Genomic DNA, 8,816 nt, shown 5'->3' with positions numbered 1-8,816 from the left:
AGTCTGAATCCTCCTCCTCCTGTTGCTGTGGTGGTGCCTGTGTATCAAGTTCCTCCCAGGTAGGTAGGGGACCCTATCTTGGTAGTAGGGTCTTGCCACCTATGGTGCTGTGCAATGTAGGAATGTTTTCACCAACCCAGTCGAACTGCTCATCATCGGCCTCTCTGTCTTGATCTCTGGGGTGGTTGCATTATGGGGTCTTCTTCACATGCTTGCTCCCATTAGAAGGGCCTGCATGTGTGTGCATTGGTGTTGCTGTGGGAGAGGAGGGTTGGACTCTGGTGATCCCATTAGGCGTGTCCTAGAATCCAAGGGGTCAATCTCTTCCGTGGTGTCGCCAGTATGTGGTCGTTGGGTGCCTTGCACTGTGTTTTGTGAAGGCATGGTAACACGTGCGGTGTTCTTGGTGCGTGCCATATCCATGTACGACTATGCTAACATGGTGATGTGCTGGTGTGCTTATGTGGGTGCCTACATAGATCTTGATCTCAAGCTTTCTAAAAAAGTGAAATGAAAATGAAGTGAGAGAAGGAACTATTAATAGTTTTTTTAAAGGGCAAAAAAACCTAACTAAACTTATTTTCTTAGCCTTATTACATCTAGATTTATGCTGGTGCATGCACAACCCAATGCCTCCCTTGTCTCCTCATTCGTGCACGCCAACAAGCACCATGCCTATGGGGAGCATTGGTCTACAACCATTCAAGCCGAGCATGATTTTTTGCAGCTTGCGCATGCCTCTTGCGCAAGCTTAGATTGTTGCGCCTGCTCCCTAACCAATACCCTTCCAAAGGTTATGTGATAAAACTAATTGAACATCTCTTGTAGATAGTTTGTACGTGTTCCTCGTGCAGAAGCTCCACCTCCATGTCTTGTATTTTTGAAATAAACCCCTCTTGCTTTATGATGTGATTTCTCCATCCCTTGGATACTCCACATGTCGAGCGATCCATACTTGTTCATGAAATATGCACCATGCGCATAAACTATGTGCTGTACACATGACAATAGAATTTAATTAGAAAAAGTCAAGGTTAAAACACCAGTTTATTTTTTTACTGTACAACTTACCATATAGTGTGTTAGTTACTCTCTCCCCAAGCACCTAGCACACTTTGATATGTTGTTGGAATGATGCTCGTTCTTGGGCAGTTGTGCTACTTTGATTCATAATGCAAACCATGTTATTGAAATTTATCCAAAGTCGTTTGTGCATATTTACAAGAGCTAGCATTGGACAATCTACATTTGTGGTGATTGCACACAGGTCTCTCCAGAGTCCCCAAGTCTTCTTTGAATTCTCTATGTTTGCTGGCTTCTCCAAAAATCTCCTTGCCTTTGATCCAGTCATGGAGACCTTTTGAGCAACCTCATATGACATACCAGAGGTCTGCTTATTCACTTCAATTTTCACGTTTCTGCCCATGGCAGCCCAGAGAATTCAAAAGATGCTCTAATTTATCAAGGGCTGCAACTTTCCTCTCTTATGTAGGCATTGTGAATGCATAATCGATATGGCACTTAAACAATCGATCAAAGATTCTCACATGAATGCATGAAGTGTGAAAAAGTGAATATTCTTTAGTGAAAAATTAATGATGGGGCTCCAATTTGAATTCCTATTTGGTTCTCCTAGCATATCGGAGACATGAGACCTTCCACCCATCTTGCATTTTGTTGTTCCTCATCTTCATCATCAGCACACGGCTGGATCTACTGCATCTTCCTGTTGCTTCTTCCCTTTCTTGGGACCGTTCGAGGTATCCTTCCCAACAGAACCAACCTTCTGTATACCTTTTCCATTTGTCTTTTTCTGCCTAGGAATATCAATCTGAGCATTGCAGTATGGACAAGGCCATCTTGATGTTGCGCCTTGAGTACAACCCATCATACATTTAATTGTCTTCAAATCTCCCCCAAGATGCCAATCCACCTTGAAATTTCCTATGTTTTCTACATCTAAAAGTTGACCATCAATTTAATTTTTGATTACATCTATTATCCAAGGAGTCCTTTCAAACATCCATGTCAATACCTCATGTGTCTCCTTTGGTACCTCATGTGTCTCCTTTGGTCCCTAAAATGCACCAAGCCACCAGACCTCTTTCTCAGATTGCACACTAAAACTTGGTTTGGTAGTCTTTTCCCATACACATATCATGGCCTCATTCATGGAGAGCGTAATGCTCATACATTCGAGCTTCTGACCTTTCACAATTTGGTACTCATCTAGCTTGAGCACAAATGAAAGTGTGCTCCCCAAAACTGCAAATAAAGGGTAATTTACAATATTCAAAACAAAATAATCGTCTTCATTTTTTACTGAAAAACATGAATAGTAGCGATTGCAAGTTCTCATCTTCTGGTGAAAGACCATAAACTTCACCATAGCTTGTTGTAGTCTCTCAATAAAAACAAAGAAATGTGATAAAACTGTCCTATAGCTCGCTGCACATCATCATTATTGATATGCTTGACATTGTGAATCACCTTAAGTGTAAAAAATAAAGTGCCAGTGATTCCTTATCTTAGAAATGCATCTTTTACAACTTGAGACAGATTACTTGGTACCCTTTCATGTTGATTCTAGATACGCTTGACATTGTGAATCACCTTGAGTGTAGGAAATAAAGTGCCAGTGATTCCTTATCTTAGAAATGCATCTTTTACAACCTGAGAGACAGATTACTTGGTACCCTTTCATGCTGATTCTAGCTGCATCACAAACATGTTGAATTAATGAAGAATCGATGGAGGTGGTAATCTCGCTCACCACATTGTTGACAACAATTTGGATTATTTTAGGATGATGAGGGTCAGTAATAATTGAGAGAATATCCTTGCTATTCAAAATGGCTTTGACCAAATCCTTCCATCCCTCTTCATTAGAACCACACACCTCTTACAAAAAATTCCTAGTAGAACATAGATCATGACTATTTCGTTTAAATCACTGGAAAGTTTATGTTACATACTTTATTGTACGAATCCTTTTCCTCCATGCTCCACCTTTAAACGCAAGAGATTCTATACCAGCCAATGTCTTTTTACGTTCACACGAGAAGCAACATTTGGCATTGCCTTGAGTCATTTGATAAGTTCCTCTAGCCTTTGAATCTTTGCATCCTTCTCCACATTCTCTGCGAGGATCTCTTTCATTTTATCTGATGATGTTTTAAGTCCTTCTTGACATTGTAGTAAAAGACTGAATTGTGATGCTTGCAATTGAGATTGGAGAATATGGGTTTGCCAAGCTCCACTTGTAGTCAATCTTCTGCAGTATCCTAACAAGCCAAGCTCCCCTTCACCAACAAATTGCATAAAAGATGATAAATCGCGGAAAGGAGGGTTTACTCTTAATGGAGGGTCAATTGGATAGAGATGCCCACCAACCCAAAGATGTACATTTTCCTGCTTAGCTATCCTACGAGCTTGGACAGATTGTGCATCATAGTAGGATGGGCTTTTTTAGAGGCCATACTCTTCAGGAATACGAATGTGTAAATCAACCTTCCATTTTCTAGCTTCACAAGGGGCTACACACATAGCTTGCAAAGGCTCCATAGCTAAGCACAGGAAAAAGCTAAAGCAAAGAGATCCTCAGAGAGAGAGAGAGAGAGAGAGAGAGAGAGAGAGAGAGAGAGAGAGAGAGAGACTGTTAAAACTTTGCTATTGGAGGTTTAACACAAATCCATTTTTCTAAGTAGAAAATGATATTTTTGATATACAAATATATTAACATGGAGTTTTTCGTCAATAAATTATATTTATGAGAAAAATTAAAAAATAATAATTTTTGGGGTCCCCACAATTTCGGGATCTCATGGATGTAGTGGCTCCTAACAGTTAGTTATGTTTATGGGGTTGTGGGGACTTGACAATTAGTTATGGATGTACTGGGTCCTGACAGGCTTCTGACGTGACCCTTGAATTACAAGCTTTTTGGAGGAAAAAAATTATTTTCATCATACATATTGGTTGGGTGGTGTTTTTTCCACCTCAAAATGTTAAAAAAATAAAAAATAAAAAAAATTCACTTTTTGGGGCCCACCTAAATACGAGAATGTTTTGCTGATGTGGAAGGGAGATATGGTGGGAGTTAATGAGAAAGGAGATTTCAAATTGAAAGAAAGATTTAATTTGTACAACGTGAAGATAAAAAATTCATACATATTGGTTGGGTGGTGTTTTTTCCACCTCAAAATGTAAAAAAAAACACTTTTTAGGACCCACCTAAATACGAGAATGTTTTGCTGATGTGGAAGGGAGATATGGTGGGAGTTAATGAGAAAGAGATTTTAAACTGACGAGAAATATTCAATTTGTAGAGAGTGAAGATAAAAAATTCAAAAAGTAAGAGAGAAAGTATGAGAAAAGTCAAAAAGTAAGAGAGAGAGTATGAGAATATTCCCTTTAAAAAGTGAAACTAGGGGGTATAGCTGATGTGGCAAGGCAAAAATAGGGGTCATCATAGCCTTTGTCTCCCTTTAACATTAGCTTCTTAAGCTCTAATCCCTTAAAATTAGGAATCCTTAGGAATCCTTAAGAAGGAGGCCCTTTTTGGGTCCAAAAATTTCCTAATGGGCGGTCGGAGCAGTTGGAGGGCACCGACGGTCGGAGAGGTCGGGCAGTCGGTAGAGTGTGGAGGAACTGGCTTCCTGTCTCCACAAGTCACCCACTACTACTTAATTCATTGTCTCGTGAATGCCAAGAAAACACAAGTGAGCCTCCAGGAAAAACATAAGCAAGGCTGCCAGGCATATCTCAGACAATGATCCTTCGAGGTAAACCTTCTGGAGAGATACAAAATAAATAAAAATGAATCAACTAGGCTCCTGGGCAACTTCATTCAACTAGCTGTAGGAAAAAAAATTGATTGAACCGAGAGCTCCTAGGCACTTCATCCAGCAAGCCATTTCTGAGAGCTCCTGGGCACCCCCCCCAAAAAAAAAACAAAAACACCCGCCACCTCTCTCTTTCTCTCTTTTTCCCCTTACCTCACCGACCGACCACTCCCCCCTCACACTCAACTCACCAACCAACCGATTGACCACTCCTCTCTCTCTCTCCCCCTCACCGACCACCCCCTCTCTCCCTCCCTCACCCCACTGACCACCCCCTCCCTTCACTCCTCACCGACCACACACTCCTCACTCCCTCACCTACCTCTCACCCCACCGACCACCATCCCTCTCCTCTCCCCCTTCCTTTTGTGGCATCCCTCTCCTCTCCCCCTTCCTTTTGTGGCTACCCCACCACCCTATCTTCCTCATCGTCACCTGACCGACCAACCTCATCTCCCTCTCCCTTCACTTCCCAATGACCACTGACCCTCTCGTCTCGTTCTCTCCGTCACCCTCACCCCCACTGACCACCATCCCTCTCCTCTCCCCCTTTCCTTTGGTGGGGACCCCACCACCTTCTCTTCCTCACTGTCACCCCACCGTCCAGTGCCCCCCCTTCCCTTGTTTGCTCACCCATGCTCAAAAACCAAATCGCCCCACCCCACCGACTGACCATACCCCTCTCTCTTTCTCTCCCTCTTGCTCACCCACCGACACTCCCTCACCCCCGACCAACCTCGTCTCCCTCTCCCTTCGCACCTCGTCGAACACCATCCCTCTCCTCTCCCCCTTCCCTCTGGCGACCCCACCACCCTCTCTTCCTCATCGTCACCTGACTGAGCAACCTCATCTCCTTCTCCCTTCACTCCCCACATCGACCAACCTCACTCCCCAAGGCCCACCCTCTCGTCTCATTCTCTCCCTCACTCTCACCCCACCGACCACCATCCCTCACCTCTCCCCCTTCCCTCTGGCGACCCCACCACCTTCTCTTCCTCACCATCACTCCACTGTCTAGCGCCCCCCCTTGTTCGCTTGCCTGGCCCCACCCTCTCGCCCGACCCCCCTCGTCTTCCCCTTCCTCTACTGTGTACTCACCAACTGACCCTCCTCTCCTCTCCCCCTTCCTTCTGCTGACCCCACTCTCCTCTCTCCCCCACTTTCCTCACCGCTCCCCCAGCTTGTGCGCAACGATCACCTATCACCCCCCACTTGCTTCACCGACACCCCCACCCCCTCTTCCTCATGAACCCCCTCTCACTGACTAGTTTCCCCCCCTTCGCTTACCCATTGTACGCCCAAGCCTTCCCCCTCTCTCACCTCACGACCAGCCACCCGCCTCACCTGCTCTCTTGGGTTCGTAGTAGCCCCCCCTTCATTTTCCCTTGTGCGCCCTTCTCTCACCTCATGACTAGCCCCCCTCGCTGGCCCATTAAGGGCCTTCTCCTTCTCTCACCTCACGACCCCCCACCCCTCCAGTGCCGCCCCCTCCCCTCTGAGCAACAATCACCCCCTTTGTCCTCCTCTCTTTTGCAGCTATGCACCATTGCTGGAGCTCATTGGCGCTGTAGGCCATTGTTAACGAGCTATCCTCAACCTTTCGCCCTCAATGATCATCATGGTTCTAATGACATTGACGTACTACACCCTCCAGCAGAGGTGGAGAAAAAAAAACACAAATTGAAACCTCGTGTAGTCTCCAAATTCCTTCCTCATGGATGGGAAATGTCAGGATGTTTCAGCCTCACCACGGTGTTTAGTCACTCCCAGAGTGTTGTGCTATGTGGAAGCCATTCTACCATCTTATGCCAGCCAACAGGAGGCCGTGCCTAACTTACTGAGGGCAGTTCATTTAGAAAGAAAGGAGATTGATCAATTTAGCACATTGTCAAGCTGAGTTCTTTGACTAGCGTCTTGGATTCGTACTCTGGGCAAACCTTCTTGCCACGCCCCACCACACCATTCCCGCCCTAAAAAAAAACAAATATGATAAGAATAGTTATTAAAAAAAAAACCAAAAGGTTGCTCCCCCTCCTCACCGCTCATCGACCATGCCTTTTTCCCCCACCTCACCCCACCCACCCCACAGATCAACCACCCCCTTTCCCCCACCCCCAGACCAACCACCCCCTTTCCCCCACCCCTTGACCAACCCCCCCTCTTTCACCTTACTTGTCTCGTCAACTTACCTGACCCCCTCCCCCTCTCTCACTGCCCTCACTTCCCTCTGTGTGCAGTTAATTTTGTCTAAGATGTGTATGACTCCGCAGGTCCTTGCTAGGGAACTCAAAGACAACCAACACAAACACTATGGTTGGGGGAGAAAGGAGCGTGGATCCTCTCAGGGAAGTATATCCGCCAAGGATGAGTCGACCTGACTGGCTAGACCTGCAAGACCTATGCTCTACACTATCTACCGTGCTCTCCAACCACCACCTAGCACCGCAGTACCCCTACAAGCCTCTCACTCACACCATGCACACCACGCACACCTCACTCACATCTCACTCACCTCGCTCACACAAAGAGATGGACAAAACACAAAACAGAGTGCAACACTACCATCAAAATACCAAAATGGAGTGATACAAGGGAGACTCCGCTCCGATAGAAGGACTGTGCTAGAACTCAAGGTGATACACGAGAGAGTGTCCTCTTCCATGAGAGTGTGTCCCAGACTGTCTGTATGTTGCCAAGAGAGTGTGTCCCAGACTGTCTGTATGTTGCCAAGAGAGTGCTCCTCTTAACTCCTTCTTGGGTGTCCTTCTCTTCGGGTGGTGCTCAAGAGGATCTCTCCCTACCTTGGGAAAAGGAGAGGGGAAAGGAAGATGGTGCTCAGGATCTCGAAGAGAATCTCTCCCTACCTTGGGAAAGGGAGAGGGGTGTTGCCTCCATGAGTGCTATCGGAGTTGGCCATGCATGTATAAAATGTCGAAGGGGACTAGCGGATCAGAGGGGTCGAAGAGACTGGCAGTCGAAGGGCACCGGCGGTGACGGTGGTTGGAGTCATCGGAGGGCACCAACGGTCAGAGCCATCGGAGGGCACCGGCGGGGGTCAGAGTGCTCGGAGCACATCGGCGATGAAGTGGTCAGAGCAGTCAAAGAGCACCGGCAGTCGGAGTGGTCGGAGCACACCAACAGTGATGGCAGTCGGAGGAGTCAGAGTAGTCAGAGCAGTCAGAGGGCACCGACGGTCAGAGTGGTCGGAGCATACCGACAGTGATGGCGGTTGGAGCGATCGGAGTAGTCGGAGCAGTCGGAGGGCACCGGCAGTCGGAGTGGTCAGAGAGCAGTTGGAGTGTGGAGGAAATGGCTTCCCAGGTCGCCCACTACTACTCAATTCACCGTCCCGATGAATGCCAAGAAAACACAGGTGAGCCTCCAAGAAAAACATTCGGCAAGCAAGCAAGGCTGCCAGGCATACCTTAAATAATGATACTTCGAGGCAAACCTTCTGGAGAGACAAAATAAATAAAAATGAATCAACTAGGCTCCTGGGCAACTTCATCTAGCTAGCTATAGGAAAAAAATGATTGAATCGGGAGCTCCTGAGCACTTCATCTAGTATTCCATTTCTGAGAGTTCCTGCACACTTCATCCAGTAAGCTATCACTAACTATATTACCATTGGCATCGCTTGGGCAAAGCATCCGGCAGAAGGTTACCTCAACAAAAGCACAAAAGCAATCTAAATAAGAATCATCACTGGCTACTTTGTCTAGGAAAAAGTTTAGGCACAAAGTCCAGGCATACAAAGATACAGAATGAAACCTGGCCAGGGCCAGTATATAAAATATTACATCTCATTAATAAAAAAGGATCCACTTCTCCCAAGCATTAGTAGCATGTGCCAAGGGAGAGCCTCCCATAGAACTTTTTCTTGAGTGTCAAGACTGCTCATAAACTGCTGCCTAGAGATGGCCATACAAAGGGCTTTATAGTCCAAGGTTTGAGAAGAGCTGCACATGCACA

General features: G+C 46.1%; 1 pseudogene; it reads left to right on the top strand.

Moving 5' to 3' along the window:
• The first annotated feature begins 6,251 nt into the window (after positions 1 to 6,251).
• Positions 6,252 to 6,716, top strand: LOC147635249 (small ribosomal subunit protein eS27y pseudogene; annotated as a pseudogene).
• Positions 6,717 to 8,816: the final 2,100 nt, after the last annotated feature.

The sequence above is a fragment of the Cibotium barometz genome, chromosome 9 (genome assembly GCF_041138505.1).
Source record: "Cibotium barometz isolate CiBa-2024 chromosome 9, ASM4113850v1, whole genome shotgun sequence".
NCBI lineage: Eukaryota > Viridiplantae > Streptophyta > Polypodiopsida > Cyatheales > Cibotiaceae > Cibotium > Cibotium barometz.
This window is presented reverse-complemented; position numbering and strand designations above follow the sequence as displayed.